The sequence below is a fragment of the Natator depressus genome, chromosome 2, assembly GCF_965152275.1.
Source record: "Natator depressus isolate rNatDep1 chromosome 2, rNatDep2.hap1, whole genome shotgun sequence".
Lineage (NCBI taxonomy): Eukaryota > Metazoa > Chordata > Testudines > Cheloniidae > Natator > Natator depressus.
In genome coordinates this window covers 252,846,791-252,872,051 of record NC_134235.1, presented here as the reverse complement: position 1 = coordinate 252,872,051, position 25,261 = coordinate 252,846,791, and positions in this window count along the sequence as shown.

Below are 25,261 nucleotides of genomic sequence, written 5' to 3'. Positions count from 1 at the left end.
ATGGACAAGTAGGAACTAACTGTTCATAGGACAAGACACCTCCTAGCTCCAGCCAGTTAGGCTCTGATCTGCAGCCTCCTCCATGCAGGCAGAACCCTCTGCCCTGTCAGCTCACACACCCAAGGCTTTAGTGATTGATCTATGGCCTTAAACAGGAGGTGCAAACCTGCAGCGCTGCTGGCCTGTCTCCCCAGCCCTGGAAGAATAGCTCCACACCCACAGCCTGCTCAGGCCCCCCTTCAGGGCAATTTCATGCCGTAAACGTAAGGCTCAAAGTGTAACGCCAAATCATAGCTAATTCCTCTGACCAACGCAGGCTGCAGGTCCCAGAGGCCTTTCCCCACGGGAACCTGGGGCCTGCCACAGGAACCAGCTTCCTCCATGCAGCTCTTCAGCAGAACTCTCTCAGCCCTTTATAGGAACCACCTGACCCCTTCCCAGCTGGGCCTGGTGATCCCGTCTGCCAGGCCCAACTACCGGATCTTAGCGGGGCTCTATCTCTGAACAGGACTGTCTAGCCCCAGGTCCTACTACCCTGTTACAATACCTCCGATCCTTTTAATCCTACTTAGTATGACTTTCACTTTATTTTACCCTGCATGACGGGGCTCAGACTCTGTGACAAGCAAAAGTTTAGGTTCCCCAGAAAGAAATGTCTTGCTTTCCTAGGTTGTTTCAATCACCTGTCTCAGCCCCCCAGGTCTCCTACATTAACTAGTGTATCCATTTTGATCTGATCTGACCCACCTGGGGCCTCCTAGCCCAGTGGATCTCAACCAGGGGTCCAGGGCCCATGGGGGGTTACAAGCAGGTTTCAGGGGGTCCGCCAAGCAGGACTAGTGTTAGACTTGCTGGGGATCCAGTTAGAAAGCCTAAGCCCTGCTGTGCAGGGCTGAAGCCTGGGGCCCTGAGCCCATCACATGGGGCTGAAACAGAAGTATGAACAACTTGCCTTCGTGGGGCGTCCTGTGGTGTGGGGCCGTGGGCAATTGCCCTGCTTGCTATCCCTTACCGTCGGCCCTGGCTTTTACATGTAGAACACAGTTGTTGTGGCACAGTGGGGCCGTGGAGTTTTTATAGCATGGGGGGGCGGGGGCTCAGAAAGAAAAAGTTTGAGAACCCCTGTCCTAGCCCTTTGGTATAAGAAGAGGCTCACCCTTTCGTATTGATTCTAGACGTCGTCTCAAGCAGCAACAGTGATGCGAACGTGGCACCTCCCTCCTCAAGGGAAAACCCATCATGGACATTCAGAACGCTCACTGCCTAGGAGAAAGGCAGAGCCCACTGAAGTCGATAGACAAGTTACAGAGGTCGAGGACCTGCTCCAATAGATTTATGGTGTAAAGAACAGCACTGGCTAGGCATGCGCGGCCTGGTTCATGCAGCCAAAAAGACAAAGGAAGCCTGTTCCAAGCAGCAGATTCTATGCAGGAGAAGGCTGTCTCACCCACAATGGTAAGGTGGTGTGACCAGAGAGAGGAGACCAGTGCCGGACAAGTGGAGGAGCTGGGGTGGGTACTAGTGGAAGAGGAAAGCTCCATGAGGCAGGTTGACTCATACCCATCGATGGTTCTGAAAACAAAGAAGTAGATTTGAACTAGATCCTGAAAGGAGTGAGGAGTGAGGGAGTTTTCTGGGGACAAGGACCGCCGTCGTTTGTGCACAAGGTGGTGGGCGGCAGCTGGGTCTTGGGAGAGCCCTGGGTGAGGCAGTGGCAAAGGGTAATGCTGGTGTGGGTGAGGATCTCTCCAGAAGTGGAATCTAGGCACTGGGGTGAGGTTAGGAGCTGGTGACAGGCAGGTTGGCAGATTTCAGGCATGTGGGAATGGAAGGATGAAGCCAGGCTTACAGAAAGTGGATGGAAATGGGAGAACCAAGCCAAGGATGGCAATATAAGAGACAGAGGCATATAGGGCAAAGCTGCTCCTATGAAAGCACTTCTGGTTTAGAGACATGGAGCTGAGAGAAGCAGCGATGAAGCTGCAAATTTAGTTGGCCAAGGTAGGCAGGGAGAGTGGGCGTCTAAAGGTAATGCCTGTCTACAGCTGCCTTCATCAATGGAAAATACAACTGCCAGGCCCCATTACTGGTGTCAATACAAATATTTAATCCACCCATTCTAATGAGCATCCTTCGGGTTTCCGGGTTCCATACACAGCAAAGGACTTCCTCTTTGGTTCCAAATTAGCAATCTGTCCACCGGGATCGCTTGTGTTCCCACTGTGACACTTCCTAGATCCCGTGTGCCCTGTCGAATGGCATGGGCTCTGACCCAGCAATGCAGGGAGGGAAAAGGACCAGAACATGGAGGAAGTGAGGAGCTCTGGGGAACATCATCTCCAGCGCTTCCAGATTAAATGCAATCACCCTAGATGAGACATTCCCGCAGGTACCACAATGTCCTCTCTGTTTGTGACCTCGAGGGTGCCAGCAACAGGAATAAAACTGAAAAAGACGAGAGGTCCACGGAAAGGAAACTGGTTATGAAATGCTGGGAGAGACGCTGGGAGATAAACTGTCCATCGTGTGAAAGAGCAGATGGCACCAGATGGAAAGCTTTGGAACATCTGTTAATAAATAGCAGTTCTTCGTGCCACTTGTCTGTGTTTCCTTTCCTTTTCCAGGAAGGGGGCTTGGATTTATATGGAAACAAGATCTTGGGCCCAAGTCTCCTCTCACACTGGTGTAGAGCAGAAGTCTCCCTACCAAACTCAATGTACCTACCTACAGCTACAAATGACAAGAGAATCGGGCCCTCTGTTTCTTACCAGTGCACCTGAACCCTTCTGCTTAGCCCTTTGTTAATCATGGTGTGGTTCTGCCAGAGCAAATGATGCCACAAAGATAAGCACATACCAGCAGCAGGGACTTACTTGAAAGGGAGCAGATCAGTTGTTATCCATGAACTAAGAGGGGAGAGTTCAGCAGTCAGTACTAGCACTGGTTGACAACTGTCGATCAGTGGTTTTTCCACTGACAATGTAGCTTGGCTGACAGTTTTTGATCTTCCATCAGGAAAATCCCAACCTCGTATTTCATTTTGGGGCAGGTCGCTGTTGTTAATCTATGTTTGCCTGAGCTGCCACAATGTCTCATTAATGCTTCATGCCCCCATTCTCCTCTAGGGGGTTAAGCTCCATGGCTGGACAATATTTCCCACGATGCACTGCGGTCTCCCTTTTGGTTGGCCTAAACGTGGTGTGTCATGTGATCATCCTCCTGCCACCCCGTTCAGTAACCTATTCACTGGACCACACGTGTTTCCCATGCGGACGTTCTGGCCTGGCATTGAGAGATGTGTGTAGGTATTAAGCATGTGTACTTCTATGCTCTTATCCAATGCAAACTGAACGTCCTCTCCCTATGACCTTCATCCACCAGCAGCCTCTGGATCTGGACCGGACTGGGTGGTCAGTCAAGGAGCCGGATTTCCCCTCCACCTCCTAAAGAGGAATCTTTGTCATTGGGAACAAATTATTATGCTCCTGTGTTATTTAATCAAGTCAAAATTCATAGGCAGCATTGGCAGGAAAGATAAAAATTTTCCGGACAGCTTAGTCCTCGTCTTAGCCATATGGTTACAGTTATGTAAAGACTTTTTCTTCATACATGGCCTTTCATAAGCAATGAACCATCATAGGTCCAATGAAGTAGCTCATCAGCGTCTCTTGATTACAGGGGATCAGTACAATTAATCTGGAGGCATTAGGGACCAGAGAGGCTTTGCCCTGCAAATATATGTGTTATTTCATATCTGATTTCCCAGAGCGGCCAGAAGATTGAATGATGTTATTTTTTGCAGATGGTTACAGACTTTGAAAGTCACTGTTAGGTTCCTGCTTAGAGGAAGGTGCATCTAAAAGAGGGGAAACAAAATCTTTGCTAACCTCTCCATTTAATTAAACATGAAATTGAGAACTTATTACAGGAACAGAGGAAAAAGTGATAGGGCCTGCTCTGACCTCCACTGAAGTCAGTGGAAGGACTCTTGTGGACTTCAGTGGGCACCACGTCAAGCCCATACAGCTCTTTCCAGCTGTAGATCTCCAAGCGCCTTACAATGGTGTCATTACTCCCATTCGACAGATGAGGAAACAGACAGAGGGATGAAGTGAATTGCCCATGGTAAGACCAGGACTAGAAGCCAGGCTGCCTGACTCCCAGTTCAGTGGCTATGGTATTGGACCGTGTGTGACAAAGTGGGGGTTTTCCCTTGTTATGTTGTATGTGAGCCTTACTGTTTTGCATGAATACTGTGTGTGCCTCAGTTTCCCTGTGTATTGCACCAGTGCCTAAGTGGTGGGAATAAGGTTGTGTGGCTTTTGCTGAGACCCTCGGGGGCAGGTGAGGAGGCTCCAGCTGCCTGCACGTAATAGATGGCCGATGCCCTTTGTAACCAGAGAACCGGGGGAGGAGGGGATGCGAACAGGTGACACTTTGCACAGGAGATGAGACAAAGACCGAAGGAGAGGCAATGGGCTTGTCGCAGGTCGGGTTGTGGGAAGCTGGGCTGTCTCCTTTTTGGGACTAGGAGGGGGGAGTCCAGGGCGTTTGGCCCAGGGTGCCCCCAAAATGGACTTTGCTGAAAGTCACCAATTTCTGCACTAACAAGATGTGTTCTACACTGTGTTCCTGTCAACTAATAAACCCTCCTGTTTTACGACGCTGGCTGAGAGTCACAGCTAACTGCGGAGTTGGGGTGCAGGGCCCTCTGGCTTCCCCGGGGTCCCGTCCAGGCGGACCTGCCAAGGGGCAGTGTACGGTGTGAACAGAGATGCTGAATGCTCCGAGGTCAGACCAGGAAGGCCATAGCCAAGTAGGCTTTTTTCCCTGGACAGCGTGCCCTGAGGGGAGTCACGCCATCCCAGAGTCCTGGCTGGCTTCATACGAGCAGTTCCAGAGCATCGGACCTGTGACTCCGTCACAACTGGTGGCAGTGTTGGGATCAACTGCACCCCGTGGACGGAGCATCCTGCAGTAAGTGACTGGGGAGCAGCAAAACGAAGGGGGACTAGTGAGAGACAGGCATGCTGAAGGCTCAGAGAGGTGCAGTTCCAGGAGGTGGAGCAGCGGAGCCTACGGCTTAACCACCGAGAGAGCTTGTGGGCCCCGAGAAGGACTGTCACACTGAACGGACAGTGGGGAGCTGACAGAGTAGAGGCCTGTGAGTCCGTGACCACTTGGGAACAGCGTGGAGATGGCCTTTAACCATCTCCTTAAGAAGGACACTGTAGAGCTGTGCAGAGAGAGAGGGCTGCACATTGGAAAGTTCACCAAGGCACAGCTAATTGTTCAGTTGGAAGAGGTTGATCGCTCTAAGGAACCCGGTTGCTGACCCAACTGTCTGCAAGAAACCCTGCAGCCACGCAGCCCCAGGGCCTGCACTGGTTCCTGACCCAGCTGGGGCCACAAGAGAGCCTGGGAGCAGCCAGGCGTCCCCAAGACCCGCGTCCCCGACCAGCAGAGGGTCTCCACCGGGTTCCCGGTTGGTCAATCTGAGACGGATGGAATTGGAACGGAGATTGAAGGTGTCAGTCAGAGGACCGTGAGAGACAGAAAAAGGCATAAAGCAGAACAGCAGGAGAGACAGTGGCAGCATGGCGGAGCTGAGAGGCGGAGGGACCCGTCCAGGGAGGGTGCGGATGGACCCAGGGGTGCCAGGTCCACAGGGAACCTCGACACTAAGTTGCTGCCCCAGGTTAAGGAGCGAGGAGATACTGACGCCTGTCTCGTGGCCTTTGGGACGGCTGGCAATTGGAACCAGACTGACCCTGCAGAAAGGCTCCAGTGTCTAGCCCCCTTCCTGGGTCCCAAGGCCATTGAGCTGTTTAGCCAGATGGGCGGGGGGGCCGACTGGCTCCCACTCCCAACCCCAGCATATATGTCTGCGTGGGCTCTCCTGGGCTCAGGCCCCTCGGATCCCCAGTGGGAGTGGAAGGTGGTGGTCAATGGGGAGACATTCCTGGGGGGGCGGGGGGTGAGATCCTGGGACAGAGAGAACTGTTGGCAGGCCCCAGGCAGTGCAGCCTGACCAGATGCTGAGGGGCTGTGTGACGTGGGTGAAGGTCCCAGGGATGAAGCCCTTCACCCTGCCTATGGCTAGGGTTGCCGACCTTCTACTCCCACAAAAACGAACATCCTTGCCCTGCCCCACCCCTTCCCCGAGGTCCTGCCCCCCCGCTTACACCATCCCCCCTCCCCCGTCACTCGCTCTCCCGACCCTCACTCACTCATTTTCACCAGGCTGGCTCAGGGGGCTGGGGCCAGGGATGAGGGGTTTGGGGTGCAGGAAGGGGCTCTGGGCTTGGGGGTGGAGCCGAGGGGTTCAGAGCATGGGAGGGGGGGATCCGGGCTGAGGCAGGGCGTTGGGGCATGGGAGGGGGGATGGGCTCTGGGCTGGGAGTGCAGGTTCCGGGGTGGGGCCAGAAATGAGTGGTTCAGGGTGCGGGAGGGGTCTCTGGGCTGGGGCAAGGAGGCAGGGCAGGGGGTGAGAGCTCTGGCTGGGGGGGTACGGTCGCTGGTGTTGGGATAGGGATGAGGGATTTGGGGTGCAGGAGGAGGCTCCAGGCTGGAGTTGATGGGTTCAGATTGCGGGCGGGGGCTCCAGGCTGGGGCAGAGGGATGGGGTGGGGTGGGGTGAGGGCTCCAGCGGGGGGTGCAGACTCTGGGGTGGGGCTGGGGATGAGGAGTTTGGGGTGTAGGAGGGTGCTGCGGCCTGGGACCGAGGGGGTTGGAGGGTGGGAGAGGGATCAGGGCTGGGGCAGGGGGTTGGGGCGCAGGATGGGGGCCGGGGGGGCAGACTTCCGGTGGCGCTTACCTCAAGCAGCTCCCAGAAACAGCAGCAGTGGTGGATTTAGTTAGTGGGGCCCTGTGCACAACTTCATTTTTGGGGGGCCCCCCTCTCAGGACCCAACCAAGAAAAAGAACACTCTCTCTGATCTCCTCCCTTCCCCCCCCCCCCAATTTTTCATTCTTTTTTTCCTTCGTCCTTCTCCTGTATTATAAGTAATGGGAAGTAAATGAAAATAAAGTGAGGTACCTTGATTGGGGCAGGGGGTTGGGGTGCGGGGGGGCGGTGCCGGGGGCAGGTTCTGGGAGGAAGTTTGGTGCTGGGTGTGGACTCTGGGCTAGGGTGGGGGTTGGGGTGCAGGGGGGATGCGGGGAGCAAGCTCTGGGAGGATGTTTGGGTGCAGGGTGCAGGCTCTGCGCTGGGGCATGGGGTTGGGGTGTGGGAGGGGGCAGGGGGGTGGCACTTACCTTGGGTGGCATGGCTCCCAAAGCGACCGGCACACACACACACCCCTCCAGCAGCAGCTCCTAGGTGTGGGGGGGGCAAGGGGTCTCTGCACGCCGCTGCCCCCAGGTGCCATCCCCGCAGCTCCCATTGGCCACAGTTCCCAGCCAATGGGAGCTGCAGAGTCAGCGCTCGGGGCGGAGGCAGCTCGCAGAGACACACACCCCCTGAGGGGTCGCAGGGACATGCCGGCCACTTCCGGTAGTGAAGTGGCATGGAAGGAGGGAGGCAGAGTGGGCAGGGAGTCACCTTCGCCCTGCTTCTGGCACGTCTCTGCGCACCCCTTGGGGGAAGGGAGGCAGTGGGTCTCCATGTGCTGCCTGGGGTGGGGGCAGCGTGCGGAGCCGCATCCCCTCCCCACCACTAAGAGACGTGCCAGCAGCTGGCCGCATCCGGGAGCAGCGTGGGGCCACTTGCCATGGCAAGCTGGCAGCCTGCCTGAGCCCTGCTGCGCGGCCGGCCAGGACTCAGGGGCAGGTTGTCCCGCATTTTGGGGGCCCCCCTGTTGTTGGGAGCCCTGTGCCACTACACAGTTGGTTTCATGGTAAATCCGCTCCTGAGCAGCAGCATGTCCCCCCTCCAGCTCCTACACGGAGGCACAGGCAGGCGGCTCTGTGTGCTGACCTGTCCACAGGTACCTCCCCCCGCAGCTCCCATTGGCCACCCTCTTTTTGCCTGAAATCGGTATCCAGCACAGTGGGAGGACAGTGTCCCCCGCTCCCAGGTAACATGGGATGGAAGGGGATGGGGAGAGTGTGCGGGCCCGGGCTGGGGGCAGGGAGGAGTCACATGTCCCCCCTTTTAGCTGATGCCCCCCTTTTGTGTCCCTCCCATGAGTCACCCATGGGCAGGGCGTGAAAAATCCACACACCCAAGCGACAGTTAAACCGACCTCACCCCCGGTGCAGACAGCACTAGGTCGATGGGAGAATTCTCGGGCAGGCAAATTAACTCGGGGAGCGATCGGGGAACCCTTCCTGCCAGCGTAGGTCGCATCTTCACTGACGCGCAGCAGCATTTTAAGTTGTAGACCTGCCCTTACGTTGCTGCCACCCCCACGATAGCAGTTGAAAGTTGGTTTATAGGGGCTTAGCTGGGGTGGGTAAAGCTGCACATTGGGTGCTGGGCAGGGGCTCCGGAACAGTGGGGGCCGGCAGGCCACGGCCCCATCACTTTTAAAAGAACCAGGGCAGGGCAAGGAGTGGTGTGAGGGCGGGGGCTCGGGCCGGGGAAGGGGAAGCGCGAGGGCCTGGGGAGAAAGTCAATTAAGTCGGCGTAGCGGGGCAGTTACATCAGCGGGAGTGACATTTTAGTGTAGACACTTCCATAGTGAGGTCAACGTATCTGCCTTGCATCCACCTAACTCTGTGGTGTAGACCCGGCCTCAGGCTCACGGGGCTCGGGCTCTAAAACTGCAGTGTGAACGTTGAGGCTCGGGCTGGAGCCTGGACTCTGATACCCTGCAAGGAGGGAAGGTCCCGGAGCGCGAACATCTACCCTGCAATTTTATAGCCCCACAGCTGAGTCAAATGACCTGGGCCAGTTGCGGTCTTTTACTGCAGTGCAGACATACCCTTAGGCAAATCTGGCCCTTATTTAGGTGCCTAACGGGGAGCTGAGCTCTTCTGAAAACTCAGCCTCCCTGGTGGGAGTTGGACACTCGCAAATCTGGTCTGGAATCAGAAAGCCTAGCCTAGCAGCCCTAGACAGCCTCTTTTTCAGGATGCGGGAACAGACTAACAGCCCAGCTCGTTTAGGAGCCCCTCTCCAGCAGTGGTCAATGCCGGATGCTTCAGGAGAAACTACACACTCCCCAGAGGCAAACTTAGCTTTCCCAGGCTGGCCCATGGCTGCAGCTCTGAGATCATTGTACACACAATGATCCTTTTGAGTCAGGTGATTGATTATGGCTCCTAAACCTCCCTACACGTACTGAAAAATGGGGATTACATCCAACTGCAGATAACTCACTCCCTTAGAGCCAGAGGCCAGGGAGATAAGCACGGCCTAGATATCTAGTTAGAAAGCCGGTACTGGGTTTCCCAGCTGACTTGATTTCCCTTTTCGTAGCTTTAGCCAGCTTAAAAAGGAGCGAATGAACAATATTTCCCCATGCACTCGAAGGGGAGATAGCAGCAGATTAAAGCAGACAACAGTGCGTTACATGATCAGCTGGGACATGAACATGGAAAGGAGTGTGGCAGAAGGATGGATTAGAAGCATGTTCTGTAGCCCTTGCCTATAGATATTTAAGCATTGTTATCTCCTTTGAAAGGTGAATTGCAGGTTACAGCAAAGCTACGAGTCCAAAGGAATTAAGCCAAATTTCCAAAGTACATCTGTCCGGTTTACCCCAGTTCTTAACGATCCCTTGTGCAGCACCACCTGTTTCCACAGGAAAACGAACCCTTGCACTACACAGACCAGGTCACAGGTTTGCTAAATTCTTTCCCTTCATTCGGGTACTCACCGAAGGTCGGGGGCATTTTACACCTTCCTGCCATGTTCATTTCACGAGGCCCGTCCTGATCCTGCACCTGCTGAAGCCATCACAAACACTCCCGTTGATTTCCATAGCAGATGGTTTGGACCGTTAGCACACAACACGTGGGGCCAGGTCTAGCAAGGTAATGGACACTTCCCGGGAGGCACAGAACACCCTCAGTTCCCACTAAAGTCAATGGGAGTGGAGGGAGGGAGCTCAGCTCACGGCAGGATCCGGCCTTTTAAGAAAAAAATCCACATTGGTACCTTTTTTCTTGCTCTCTCTGTCCTCACTGCTAGATGTTGCCTGTCCCCTTCTGCGGTGATGGATCTAAGCTCCATGGGGCCCATGTTCCACTGCTCGGGGAGCGGATCCCATTCGAGACACAGATCGCGCTGATTCCAGACACAGGGCTTGTGTTCGGCCTCCGACAGGCGGAGGGCTGGAGCCAGTTCTCAGTGGAGCCTTTCCACTGACACCATGGAGTTATTCCAGATTGACACCGGCACCACGAAGAGCAGAATCAGCCCTGCCGTGTTTCGCCGTCAGCCCCGCGCACTGTCAACCTCGTTCTTCCCCCAGTGCTCAACGAGAGGCTCGGCTGGTGTTGAAACTTTATTAATTAAAGAAGCCCCATACTAAAAACCCAACTGCCTGCTTGCGATTCAGATCTGTCTCTGTGCTATCAGGGAATCCCCTGGGCTGGGCTCCACAGTGGGGGGATGGAGGGAGGGGAAACTACCCTCAGATCGGACATCTCAGTGGTTTTACATCACACCCAGGAACCTGACTCTTTAGAAATGATAATATACTTAACATTTCTACCGCAACCTCTGTGTACTTGTTGGAGACAATTTGGCAGTTATGCCTAGTGGTCAGAGCCAGGATAAAGAGCCAGGGGTGAGGCATAGAAGCAGGAATCTGGAAAAAAAGGCAGGAGGGCAGAAACCAGGACCCAACCAGGACTCAGGAGTCAGACAAGAAGACAGGGTCCAATGCAGCTGCTAACCAGGGAATTCACCAGGTTTCTCAGCTAACTTCCTGTGCTTCCTTCTGGCTTAAATAGTGAGTCTGAGCCAATTGGGAGCTTTGTGGGGGGATGCCTATGGTGAGCTAGAGTGCGCCAGCCCCCCACTCCTTGCTGGTACTAGCACACTGCTGGCTGAAGCCTGCCTTCAGGCCTGGGTTCAAGCCCCTTGCCCCCTCACACTACTCCATGGAAGCTGAACCAGATTCCTGTGTTAAGGGCCCTCAATTTGAGACTACTCTGGAAATGCTACAGCAGCTTAGTTGAAAGTTATTCATAAATTAAATGCTATTCAGAACACTGCTGATCTTGAACTAATGGGTAGGGGGTGCTAGGAGCAGGGAGCCAGCCGCATAGTGAAAAGAAAGGGATTTAAAATGATGATTTATTTATCAAAGGATTTCTATCCTCCAATAATGACAGGTTTCAGAGTAGCAGCCGTGTTAGTCTGTATTCGCAAAAAGAAAAGGAGTACTTGTGGCACCTTAGAGACTAACCAATTTATTTGAGCGTAAGCTTTCCTGAGCTAAAACTCCAATAATGCAACCTCAGCGGGGCTTGCTAGTTTCTTATTCACAGCGCCCTCTTGGGGTGAGATGGTGAAGCACAGTGTAAACGCCCCCTAGTTCAAAATTAACGGCTTGGGGCCAGATTAATTGGTACCATATGGCTGCTTTGGGCTTCTCCAGTGACTCAAAACAGCTGTGAATCCAGCTCAAAGCTAGCAGTTTAAGCCTGGATCCTGGCTGCTTTGCATTCCTAGAGCTGCACAAAGCAGCTGGAGCATTCTAATGAAGTCAGACTAGAGTCAGACTAAATACACCTCTTAAGTCATGATCCAGCTTTTTTTCTTTAACTCTCTTAATAAATAGTTAAGGCCCTGACTTTGTGTGAGTCGCTTTGATTTTACAGGCATAGATGTAAATCAAGGGAAGAATATGCATGATTAGCTACTTTTCTCTTAATGTGTCTAAAATAATGAAGTCTACAGAGACGATCATTCTTCATTGCAGAGATTCTTAAGGTACTGGGATGTCTTGCAGGACACAGGGAGGGTCTATGCAACCTTTACGTTTGCACAGAGCAGCTATTCCCTTATCTTCAATACTGTACATTCCAGCCTATTGCCCTGCAGCAGTCTAGCATCTCATCTCTGGCAATAATGTTGCTTAGCTATCCCAAGTGTCAGTAATGCTCTGGACAGGGATAGCTTTGCCAGGGTCCCACCAAACTAGCACAGTTGTGTAGCTGAATCCAGTTTTTTGAAGCAACACCCGATAAACCAATTCAAATGTAACCCTTATTTAGAGCCCATGTCATTTGCCCTTTCAAAGTAATTTGGAGAAGTTGAGATACAAACCGCAGCCTAATTAGTTCTGCAGGCATGGATTCCCATTGGTGGCTCCAAATTTGTAGTGATGTTGACCTCCAAGGAATTTGTAATGACATGTTTACTTGCAGTATATTATTCCACCACTAGATATCACTGTATAACGTATAGCATTGCAGACTGTATGGTTGCTGGCAAACAAGAAAAACCAAGCTGGAACTTGAGCTGTGTGGAAAGATGTTTGTGTCGGTCTATATAGTTGTAGCTGTTTTCTATGAGAAATCCTTCTTGTGTAAGAAAGACTGTGGTTCCCTTCATCATGCTGGTATTATGGACTATGGGTTAAAATTTGGATATTAGGGTGACCAGACAGCAAATGGACAGGGAGTGGGGGGGTAATAGGAGCCTATATAAGAAAAAGACCCAAAAATTGGGACTGTCCCTATAAAATCAGGACGTCTGGTCACCCTATTGGACATTGACTTAACTGGGAGCAGGATTTGACCCACAGTATCCCTCTGTCTGGAGAATCTAATTAGCTCTGGACATGCATTTTCTTACCTGCACCTCTTCAGAGTAAAGGATGCATGAGATACACCAGCTCTAACCAGGACAACCAGCAGTGTCTTGGACACCACCACTCACTCCGGTGTTGTGCGGCTCTTTCTGCACATTTAGAGACAGGACAAAGTGAGTAGAAAAACTAGGCATCCCTGGGCTGGAAGCAAGTAGATCGCGGGGGAAGGGGGCGGAGGACGAAAGAACACAAGAACCTACAAAGTCCTTTTAAATGAAAATAAAACCCACTTGAAAATAAAACCCACTTGAAACTCCTGTTCTTGTAACTGTCAAGCTGTGTTGCATTAGCAAGGCTGTTATTATTGTTATCGTATTGGAACGATACGGGCTGAGCGGAAATGAGGAGGGAACAATAAGAAACTTTCATTGCAGACTTTTTTTTTTTTTTTTTTTTGGTCAGCCAAGCAGGAGGGTTGGAAAGAAGCCGCCTCCTGGTGGAAGCATAAGCATCTGGAGAAGGCAGATGGGTCAAGGGAGGCAGAACTGCACAAAGAGCAGGCACGAAATTCCAAGCTTCTGCCTGCTGCCGGAAAGGAAACATTTGGGGTCAAGAGCTTCCAAAAGTGACTCGTGATTTTGAGTGTCCAACTTGAGGTGCCTGAAAAAAGCCTGGTTTGCAGGGAGCGGGTGCTCAGCACTTTCTAAAACTCAGATCCCCTCCAAAAAACTGATGCACCCCAAATCACTAGTCCTGTCTGAAAACCCTTGCCCTTTGTTACTCCTTCTCCACTATCAGTGCAGCTTCTACACTGGTCGTACAGCACCCTAGCACTGTGGGGGTCCTGGCTCAGGATTGGGGCTGTCGAGCACTCCCACCATATGCATAATAAATAATAATCCTTAGAGCCCCAGCACTTGTTCTCCATAGAGCTCAAAGCTATTTGTAAAGGAAAACAAATATCATTATCGCCAGACGGGGAAACCGAGGCACGGAGCGGTGAAATGACTCACCCAAAGTCACACAGCGAATCACCACTATGATTATTTATATTGCAGTAACAGCTAATAGGGCTAGGCACTGTGCAGACAGGTAACACAGACAGTCCCTGCCCTGCAGCTCACAGTCTAGGATCATGACAGGATGTATCAGGTTTATAATCAAACAGGCTTGGAAAGGCCACAGGAAGGATGGGTTTGTTCTTGTGAGTCAGGAATCTCAGAGGTCAAAGCAGCCAGAGGATTCATCTGTAGGAGCAAGTTGCCAGTTTAACTATGCCAGGTAGTTATCCAGCCCCCATCAGCCTGAGCACCTCACAGTCCAGGAAGTATTTTCCCTCCCAGCAACCCTGTGCAGGAGGGAAATGCAATTTTCCCCCTTTGATGGGTGAGGAATTGAGGCCCAGCTCCTACTGATTGCAGAAGAAGTTAGGTACCTAAATACCTTTGAGGATCTAGACCAGAGAGAGAATGATAGAGGTCCCCAAATTGTGGGGTGTGCCCCCTAGGGGGTGGGGAGGGAGCACCACCCAGCCCCACTCTGCTCCGAGCCCTACCCCCAGCCACAGCCCCTGACCACAGCTTGGCCATGGTTCCCCACCCAGCCTCAACCCCCTTACCCCTGTTACCCTTTGTCTAGGGGGAGGGCATGGATAGAGGTAAGGGGGCATGACCCTGAAAAGTTTGGGGACCACTGGTCTCAGGGGTGTCCTTACCTCTAGTTAGCTGACTTGGGGTTAAAAGAGCAGTGAAGACAGAGCAACTTGGCTTTTAAATTGGGTTAACAGCTCCAGTTAAAGCCCATAGGGGAGCCGGGATTTGGGAGGTGATGAGTCATCCCTGAGCTAGGGCCTGATTAAGCCACAAGTGGTGATGAGTCATTCCTGTGCCAGGCTCAGCCAATCCACAAGCTGGAGGCTGGGCTGGTGATGCTCAGGCAGGTATATAAGCCTTGCAGCAGACCTAGCAACTCACTCTACATGGTATCATTTCATGGCTTGGAACTGAACCCTGCCTGCTAGTGGTGACAGATGCTACAGGCCTTAGCTTGCTCCAGCCCAGCTCTCAGTCCTGTGCTTGCCTTGTTCTGACCTTGCTCTTCACCCTGGATTTAGCTCTGTTTCTGACAGGGTTGCTGCTTTTTTTCTCTCTTCTTTTTGGTGAAGACCCACCCTATGGCCCAGATCCTAGGTATTGAGGTACCAAGCTCCCAATGAATTAGGTGCCTAAATCCTATTGAGGATCTGGGACTAAGTGATTTGCCCAAGGAAGTCTGTGGCTGAGCAGAAAATTGAACCTAGGTTCACTCCCCCCACACTGGACCATCCTTCTTGCAAGTGTGGTGTGACATTATTGATACAAACTGTGACTGTTTCGATCATTGTTGTAACCAAGGTCCTAGAGCTGCACAAAATTTTGTACAAAGGAGGTCAAGAAAGGTGTCTATGGAAAGGTTGTAATTTGCTGGTTATGATTATGCTGTCTGTATGTGTGTATCACTTTTGTATTTGAAGTTATGAATATTGGCTATGTGCTTGTATCTCAATGTGTTTGATTCTAAGTAGCATCAGTGAAGCATTTGGTCAGCTTCTTGAGAAAGAACTAGTCTGAGTAAGTGCCCAATCAAGAAACACTTAACTGACAATGGACTTTGGGAGACGCCAATCCACATCTGAGCTTTCCTGGGAACGTTCAAACTAACATGTAAACAATGGCGTCGGCCTGCAAAAAGCTGAATCATTCATTCATGGACATGTGATTTGCCCAGGTGGCTACAAACTCCATCTTGGTGCTGTGATTTTGCACAGAAGAACAAAGGGGTTTCTGCCCACAAAAGAGAGAATATAAAGGGCCCTGGAAGCCTCTCCATTTTGTCTTCAGCTGGCTCAAGAGATGGCATCTCCACCCCAAAGAAATGCCTGAAAGGAACTGGAACAAAGGACAGTAACTATGAGGGTGTGAGTGATTGCTGGACCCAGGCCATAAACTACAACATTGGTCTGAAAAGGATTGAGCCCAGACTAGGAAGGAGTCCAGTCTGTGAAACAAGCGTATTGAAACGAGTTTATTGAAATCTCTAAGGGTGAGATTTCATCTGTAATCAGTTCCTTAAATGAATTCGGCTTAGACTTGCGTGTTTTGCTTTATTTTACTTGGTGACTTACTTTATTCTGTCTGTTATTACTTGGAACCACTAAATCCTACTTGTTATACTTAATAAAATCACTTTTGTTTATTAATTAACCAAGAGTAAGTGATTAATACCTGGGGGAGCAAACAGCTGTGCATATCTCTCTATCAGTGTTATAGAGGTTGGACAATTTATGAGTTTACTCTGTATAAGCTTTATGCAGAGTAAAATGGATTTATTCGGGGTTTAGGCTCCCAGAAAGACTGAATAGTGGGTGCTGGGAAAGTCCCTGATAACTGAGAGTCCCCTGGGCTAAGTGGATCTTAGTTTCTGTGAACTTCAGGGGGGCATGGCCCAACCTCTTGGTCTGTGCTGGAGCAGACTGGTGTGTCTAGCTCAGCAAGATGGGAGTGGAGGGAAGCCTTTTCTGGCAGGGTTTTTTTTTTCTCAGTGGTATCCCAGCGCATCTACTGATGGTCCTGAGGGAGTTTCTGTGACCCAACCCATCACGTGCGGTTTCAAGCTGCTTTAGTTAAACCAGTGTAAAAGGGTGTGTGGATGCACTTCTTTGGGTTTAAGCTAAAATATCAGCCCCACTACAGACTTGTTTTATGTAGATTCTTAGCCAAAGGAACAATTTGGAAGCTTCCAAATTTTGTCCCTTTCACTAAGATAAATGGACATGGGACAGTCAGGAGATGCCACCTGCGCTAGCCATTCTCAGAAGGGGTTTAAATGGACAGGGAGGTAGAAGTGGCTCTTGAGAAGGGATTGGGAGGAGGAGAGGGTAGCGGCTGTGTGCATTGATTTGGAGAGGTGGCTCCACGAGCTCGGGGAAGCACAGAAGGTGGTTGAAAGGTTCTTGTGGGGGAAGCAGCTGGAAGCTGAAGACAAACTCAAACTGCAAATGTTTAACAGTGAGGGTCATTAACCATTGGCACAATTTACCAAGGGTTGTGGTGGATTCTCCATTGCTGGCAATTTTTAAATCAAGGCTTGAGGTTTTTCAAATAGGAATGAATTCAGGGCAGGTCTCTGGCCTGTGTCCCTCAGGAAGTCCGACTAGATGATCACAATGATCCCTTCTGGCCGTAGAATCTGTGAATGACTCTATGGAAAAAGCGGAAAGGTCAGCTAAAGAGGCTGCCGTCAGTGGCAAAGCAAAGGGAAATGCACAATGTAAGTCTCCACCTATCAAGAGAGACATAGCGTGTTCTTGTTTAGTCCAGTGCAGTCTCTCCTATGACCTGACCCAAAGCCCATCCCAAAGTTAAAGGAGAAGCTGCCCATTGCCTTCAGTGGATTTTGGCTCAGCCCTTAAATGCCAAATTAGTATGTTATAATGGAACTGGTGTGAAGAGCTGGTTGTTTTCACCCGCACAGAGTGGCTAGAGAGGAAAAGATCATTTTGTACATAGGAGCTGCCAGCTCGCCACTAAAGGCTTTGGCAAACGCCGACCCAGATGCTCTGAATAAAAGGGTGAGCAGCAGCACGTTGTGTGACGGAGGGCGATTTCCTGCAGTATCCTGGGTAAACCTTATTGAATCAGGTTAACACCTACAGGGTCCACTGTATTCAAAGGCAACTGTGTTCGTGTTATAGGAGCACTGTACAACCCTATGTAACTGGTCTGGGAGACAGACGGACGTAAATCTTGGGGGAACGTTAGGAACTCCGAAGAACTTGGTGGCTGCCCTGGGTTCAGTTAGCTGACTGCATTTTGTCATCACTCACATGGCTTCATGGAAATTATTCCCTGACAACAAAACTAAATAACCAGGGTGGATTATTTGAGTGGCTCCCCGAGGAAAACTTCTACTCGACAACAAGCACACTCTGACTCATGCCGTGCTCACCGAAACCTTTGCCAAGCTGGTGCTTTTCCGCCCTCCCCCACAGCGCCTTCCTCTTTTATTTGTGCACAAATTCATTTAAATGCAAAGAAAATTATTCAGAAGCCTTTGTTAGTCATTTTTTAGCTGCCAAACCACAGAACCCAGCCACAGCTATTGCAGGGGAGCTAGCTTCTGGTCTCGCATCAAAACAGCATTTCCAGGCACCCTCCTTTGCACTTCTCTTAAAAGCATTCCTCGCCGAGCAGTGGTGCCTATTCAGGCAAGGGACTCGGCTCTGTCACGCTGCTCAGAGCAAGCGTACCCAACATGCTGATCAAAACAGCAGTGGCTGCAGGAGTCTTGGCTACACTAGGGCCTAGGCTACACAGGGGATTAGCTCCAATTTCGGCCAGCAGAGGCTAGTTGGATAAATTGTATTCTGTGCCTAGGCAGCTCAGTGTCAAGCAGGGGAAACTCCTCCCGTGCAAGTAGCAGCTTTACCTCTTTACACTGGCAGGTTGTGCTGGCACAGCTCTATCAGTAGCTGCTAACCAGTGGCTGTAATTCAGACAGATCCCCAGTGGAGGTAAGACATAGGGCTCCCACCCTGGCTAGCACCGACAGGATTGGCTCTCCAACAGCCCACGTGGCGCTGTCAGATTTCTCTGCTTTCCTCCAGGGTGACATTTAGGAGGATGCAGCCATGGCAAAGGAGATTGTATCCAGTGGAACAGCTCACCACCTATCTGTCCATCCAGCGAGGGATCCGTGCCAGGTTTTAATGCCTCCCAGGTTTAATTGGAGTTTCAGCAGTGCAGAAAGCGGCCCAGAGCCATGGAAAAGAGGAGAAGGAGTAAGGACTGCCGTGTTGTAGTCTGTGATCCCTAAGGATTTTCCTGGATCCTACATCAGGAAAAGCAAGCAGGGCAGGAAAGCCCGGGGGGACACCCGTGCTTAGTAATGTTGGGCCAAATTGATCCTGGGCATAACTCCATTGAGCAGACTGTCGCTCTTTGGGGCAGGGACTACCTCTCACCAGGAATCCATACAGCACCTAGCACAATGGGGCCCTGATCTTGATTGGGGCCCCAGCCATCTGAAAACCAAGAGCCAAGTCCCCTCAGAATCATGAGACTGACTTAAAAATCATGAGATATAAAGTTATAATCATGTTGGGTTCTTTTTATTTACCTATGGGTTTTTGAGCAGTTGCTGTTCATGTTTTCAAGCTTTTCTCTAAATGAATGAGGGCTAGAAACTTATTTTTTAATTTAATTGAACACTGAGAGGTAATTGAATCACCTGACTCCAGGAGCTGGGGCTTTTTTTAAAAAAAGCACCAAATATTGCAAGATTTAGCAGGACTTCACAATCTCTATTACTCGGGGACAAGATACTTAGCCGCTCAGTGCTGACTGTATTCCCAAATGTCCTAGGGCATTTTCAGGGTGAGTTATAGAGCAACAGCTCCATCAGGTGGTGAGAACAAGCCATGGACCCTGTGTAACCAATCAGCCGCACAGGTTCTGAATGATACGATTTAAAAAAACAAAGCAACCCTGTTTTCAATGATCACCAAAGACCTGCAAAAAGGGATGCCTAGAAGGCATGATCCTTAGGGCATACTGTAGAACAGTACCTCCAGGCTAGGACTGGCCTAGCACAGGCTCTTGTAATGCATTTCATTGTATTTGATTGTTCACCCTCAGCTGGAAAGCCACTGAACAATGTATTCCACAGCCTAATTGTATACTGCACTGTAGCTGGCTAAAAACATCAGGGTGGTTGATATATATTACAGTACAGCTGTACTGAATTCAGTCAGTAAGACGTGGTATGCTAATTTCAAAGCATTTCATGTGAACATACACCTTGCCCCCTGGTTTGAATGCATGGGGAGAAGATCCTTGCACAGCTCCCTCCGTTGGCTCAACTGACTGCGGTATCCCCCAAAGCACCCTTCTGCTAGGAATCCCATTGACTTCAATAGAAGCAGCTCTGATTCACATCAGCTGGCCACAATTTGCCACCTGAAATGCCAACAGGATTTTATGTTTCTTATAAAGCCACTCCAGTACTATCAAGATAATTAACTGCTGTCAGATTCATTCACTTGAGCATCAGAAGCAGCATTTGATGGGGGCAGGGAAGTGGGGGTAAATCAGCTGTGCTTTTTTGGGGTGGTTGGAGTGTTTTTGCAGTTCACAGCTTCATTCTAGCTCTGCTACCCTGTATCTCGTTCCAAATCTGTCTCACCTTCTAATGGGGGGAGGGGAAATCCCAGTGAATTCATGTTATGTGTTTCACTAAAGATCCTGAGCAATTTTGCCTGCATGTTTTATGACTGCAGGTGTTGGTGGGAATGGGGCCGGAGTATTTCTCCTGAGTCAATAGGAAGTTGCTCTCCCTGCTGTGGTTCACTGAACACCATAATGAAAACCCAACAATACAGCAGTTGGAATAAAGAGCAGTAATACCAGGTGTCATAAATATAAAGAGAAGGGTAACAACCCTTATGTATGCAGTAACATAAAATCCCTCCTGGCCAGAGGTACAGACTCCCCTTACCTGTAAGGGATTAATCAGTTCAATTAACCTAGTTGGTACCTGACCAGAAGGACCAATGGGAAAAGAAGATACTTTCAAATCTAGGGGGAGGTTTTGTTTGTGCTCTCTTTGTTTTGTTCCCTCGCAGGACAAAGAGCGAGACCAAGCAGGTAAACCAGCTCCTAAAAAGATCCCGAAATGATACATCTAAAATTACAGAAATTGTAAGTAATAGCAAGGTAATGCATTAGATTATCTTTTGTTTTAGCTTGTGAATTTTCCCTATGCTAAGAGGTAATTTTATTCCTGTGGTGTAACTAGGAAGCAGAGTCAGAGGGGACTAAATCTTTTACTTACCCTGTAAAGTTACCTTCCATCCTGATTTTGCAGGTGTGATTCTTTTACTATTTTAAAAAAATAAAAGTCTTCTTTTAAGAACCTGATTGATTTTCAGTGTCCTAAATCCAGGGATTTGGTCTGTGCCCACTTTGTTAACCTATTGGTTGGTATATTATTCTCAAGCCTCCCCAGGAAAGGGGGTGAAGGGGCTTGGGGTGATATTTTTGGGGAGATAGGGTTCCAAGTGGCCCCTTCCTGAATGTTTGTTTAAATCACTTGGTGGTGGCAACAATACTGTCCAAGGACGAGGAAAGGAATTTGTGCCTTGGGGAAGTTTTTAACCTAAACTGGTGGAATATAATCTTAGGGGGTCTTTCATGTGAGTCTCCAGATCTGTACCCCAGAGTTCAGAGTGGGGAGGGAACCCTGACATGCCAGGTTTCTTTGCTTTTTGCATTTGGCCCTGTACCCAGTCTCACAACTCTGCTATTGGCTGTAGGTTTAAGTATAGCACTGCGACTGCTGCCCTACAAAGCAGGAGGTGAGTGTTTCAGTAGATGGTGCTCTTCTTTCACCATCAGCAGTAAACTGAGGCCCTGGCATGGTGTTCAATGGGCCTTGAGGCTGCTGGCCAAAATCTTCCAAAGTGACTTGTAATATTGGGTGCCTGATTTGAGAAGTTTTTAAGGGGTCTGATTCTCAGAAAGTGCTGAGCACTTGTGCTGCAGAAATCAGGCTCCTTTTAGGTGCCTCAAACTGGGCACCCAAAACAAGAAGCCATCCAGAATTGCCAGTCACTTTGGAAAATGTTGGCCTAATCCATTAAAGTCATGAAATAATCCAGACTTTGGAGACTTGTCCTAACCTGCTGTGCCTTGTTAAACAGCCTCAGCAATGCACGAATGTCGGGCTGCCCTGCTATCTGTGCTGTTTCCCCATGTCCTCCAAGAATTGCAGCAAAAGCATTTAGACATATGCTCCTGGTGGCTTGTCTCCTTCCCCCACGCTTCATGAAAGGAACATACGGCAGGGAAAACTTAATTCTCGGTGCCCTCAGATGACATGGTAGTCCCTGTATCTTTAATGTTCTGGCATTTCACTTAGGATCACAAGTCCTATTAAAGTCAGTGGGACTTGTGCTGCTATGTCCTATAGCAGGGGTGGGCAAACTTTTTTGGCCCGAGGGCCACATCTGGACGGGGAAATTGCTTGCAGGGCCAGGGCAGGGGGTTGGGGTACAGGGGTGGAGTGTGGGGTGTGGTGTGCAGGAAGGGGCTCAGGGCAAGGAGTTGGGGCAGAGGAGGGGTGCGGGGTGTATGAGGGGGCTCACAGAAGGGGGTTAGGGTGCAGGAGGGGTGTGGAGAGCGGGAGGGGGCTCAGGTCAGGGGGTTGAGGTGCAGAAGGGGTGTGGGGTGCAGAAGGGGGCTCAGGGCAGGGAGTTGGGGTGCGGGATGCAGGAGGGGTTCAGGCTCCAACCTGGTGCTGCTTACCTAGAGTGGCTCTGGGGTGGCAGCAGCACGCACTGGGGCCAGGGCAGGCTCCCTGCACGCTTGCTCCAGCCCCGCGCTGCACCACGCCACTCCACTCCGGGAAGCAGCCGGCACCACGTCCCTGCGCTGCCCCTGGAGGAGGGAGGAGCACAGGGCTCCGTGTGTTTCCCGCGCCTGTGGGTACCTCCCCCAAAGCTCCCATTGGCTGCAGTAACCCGTTCCTGGCCAATGGGAGCTTTGGGGGAGGTACCCACAGGCAAGAGCAGCGTGTGGAGCTCTCTGCGGCCCCACCCCAACCCAGGGGCTGCAGGGACGTGGTGTGGCCGCTTCCCGGAGTGGCGCGGAGCCTGCAGTGGTGGCAATCCTGTGTGCCGGATCCAAAGCTCTGAGGGGCTGGATCTGGCCCGTGGGCCGTAGTTTGCCCACCCCTGTCCTATAGGCTTTTTCCCCTAAATCCCACCCTGTGATAAATGAAGGGTGAGAGGGGAGCTCCCTTTTAGGGACAGCCAGCCAGCCAGTTAGCTATAAAATCCCTCTTAGTGGCCGTTCTCTACTTGCTTTACCTGTAAAGGGTTAAAAAAGTCCCTAGGTAAAAGGAAGTGAGTGAGCACCTGACCAAAAGAGCCAATGGGAGGGCTAGAACTTTTTAAAATTGGGAAAAACCTTCCCTTTGTCTGTTGTTGTTCTCCGGAGAGAGGGGACAGAGCAGAGTCAGGGCTGGGACTATGCCGTAAAACGCTTTTTGTCAGGTATGGAAATCATCCGCTCATACCTAAAACCTCCGCACAAATCAGAAAATGTCTAGGAAGACGTGATTAGGGTTTGTTTGTTTATTTTTTATTGGCTCGTGGACTCCTCTGTGCTAACCCAGGTGCTTTTGTTTTGCTTGTAACCTTTAAACTGGACCTCAAGAAGGTTATTCTTGATGTTGAAATTTTGTAAGTGGTTTTTTTTTTATAAATCTAGCAAAAGCCTAATTTCCAGATGTACAGTGGACCCTCGCTAGAACGCGCGTCTATATAGCGCGAATTCGCATATAACGCTGTCGTGGCCATGGATCCCAGATGTAATTACTTTAATTGTAATTCATTTTAACACGGTCCCCACGTTAACGCAGTACCGCGCATGGATCCCAAATCCCGCGTTCTAGCGAGGGTCCGGTTTTTAATAAAATTTACCTTTTTAACAGGATTGGATTTTTGGTGTCCTAAGAGGTTTGTGCCCATGTTGTTTGATTAGCTGGGGGCAACGGCTGATTTCCTTTGTTTTCTTTCTCCGCTCTTTCCCGGAGTGGGGGTGAAAGGGCTTGAGGGTAGCCCACAGGAAGGAATTCCCAAGTGTGCCTTCCTGGGCTCTCAAAGGGGTTTTGCACTTGGATGGTGGCAGCATCTACCCATCCAAGGTCAGAGAAGAGCTGTAACCTTAGGAGTTTAATACAAGCCGGGAGTGGCCAGTATTAATATTTAGAATCCTTGTGGGCCCCACCTTCTGCACTCGAAGTGCCACAGTGGGGAATCAGCCTTGACACACCCTATTGGTTTTTATACTATAATCAACTCCCTGCTATATGGGCACCTTAGGAAATTTAACTCAGCTGCATGAGAGGTCTGCTTCTGAGAACTGATGCTTTCATCATGTTGACAAGCCCAGCTTTGGCTGCTCCTATTCTACGTTCAATAAAGTTCTCTTCTACTCCAGGTTTTACACGTGGTCAAGTGAGCAATGTCTTGCCTAAAGCTGAGCTGTTTGAGAGAGGTGGGAAGTCAGGCCAAAAGAAGAAGAAAAATATTTATCTTGATGTGAAAATTCTTCCAGGGCGTAGTGGGGTTTTGGTTTTGTTAGCTCAAATGTGGTTTTTCCTAGAAAGTTCAAATGAGATTTTGTTTAAAAGCTCTGGTGCCCAGGAGCAGCTGTGAGATGTGGGAGCAGAGTTAGATAGCTGGGAAGCTGTCTGATGGGGAATCTGGAATTGCAGGATCGGTGTCAGGTCTCTGCAGACTTTTAAGGTGTAACAGCAAAAGCCTGAAGGTTATCGATTAGCCTGTTTACCACAGCTCAGAATTCCTGGCACTAACAGCCCCTATAATCTGCCCAAGATGTCTCCTCCCCAGCAACCATGGCTGGATGAGTGCTTCTTGCAGATTATTTCTGAAGTCCATACAAAATCCACATCAGGAACCATGGTTCCTATAGATATACAGAGACCAGTAAACAGTCCACCTCCCATCTTTTGTAAGATGTTTGTTTCAGATCAAAGACTTTCTTTGGGCTTAAAAAAAATGCCACCCTCCCGCTGGGGACAACTTGGATTTGGAAAGTCAGTGTATTGGTAAAGTAACTTCCTGTCTCACACACCATAGTTTGCAAAAAGAAAAGGACTTGTGGCACCTTAGAGACTAACCAATTTATTTGAGCATAAGCTTTTGTGAGTGAGCTGTAGCTCACGAAAGCTTATGCTCAAATAAATTGGTTAGTCTCTAAGGCGCCACAAGTACTCCTTTTCTTTTTGCGAATACAGACTAACACGGCTGTTACTCTGAAACACCATAGTTTGTCACTGCTCTAACCTTTGCTCTTTCCAGCATCATGGCTCATTGTCACAGTCTCAAGTACATAATACAAGCTGCATCTTATGCTATTTTTGCAGTCAATGGCACACAATTGTTGTGAATGGCCTTCAATATGCTGCATCTAATTAGAAATTGGTGAAGTGCATCTTTGCTCTGTATATTGCTGTAAATAAGGGAAGTCTCTGCTCAGCCAATACCATTAGTAGAATTCCACCCTTCTGTCAGTCTCTGCTGAAGTGAACCTGTGGTAGATGGATAATGGGTGATTTAGAGCTGTGGGTCTCTGCCTTTTCCATACTAATGCCCCTCTCATGTTTAGCAGTATGAGAAGGGCAGGGTAGTTGCAACCATCTGAAACCTGTTTGTAACCCACAGGCTGAGCAACTGTAGCTTGAAGTGCCGACTTGTCTCAGGGTGTTAGTATTAGAGAAGAGTTAAAGGTTATCTGGGTAACCTCAGAGCTGTTTTCAGAGCAGAGCTGGCATTGTGCGGTTCTATGCTCACTGCCCTGTCATGTGTGCGTGCTTTACAGAGCTGTTCGGGAATTTTTCCCACAAATCATTTGTCAGATACTGATTAGTCAAACCTGAGACTGTTCAGGAACAGGGTCCATTTTGATAAATTTCCAAAACAAAAAACGTTGAAAAATTTCAGTTGTCAAAGTGTGTGTTGACATTTTTTTTAAATGAAAACTTCT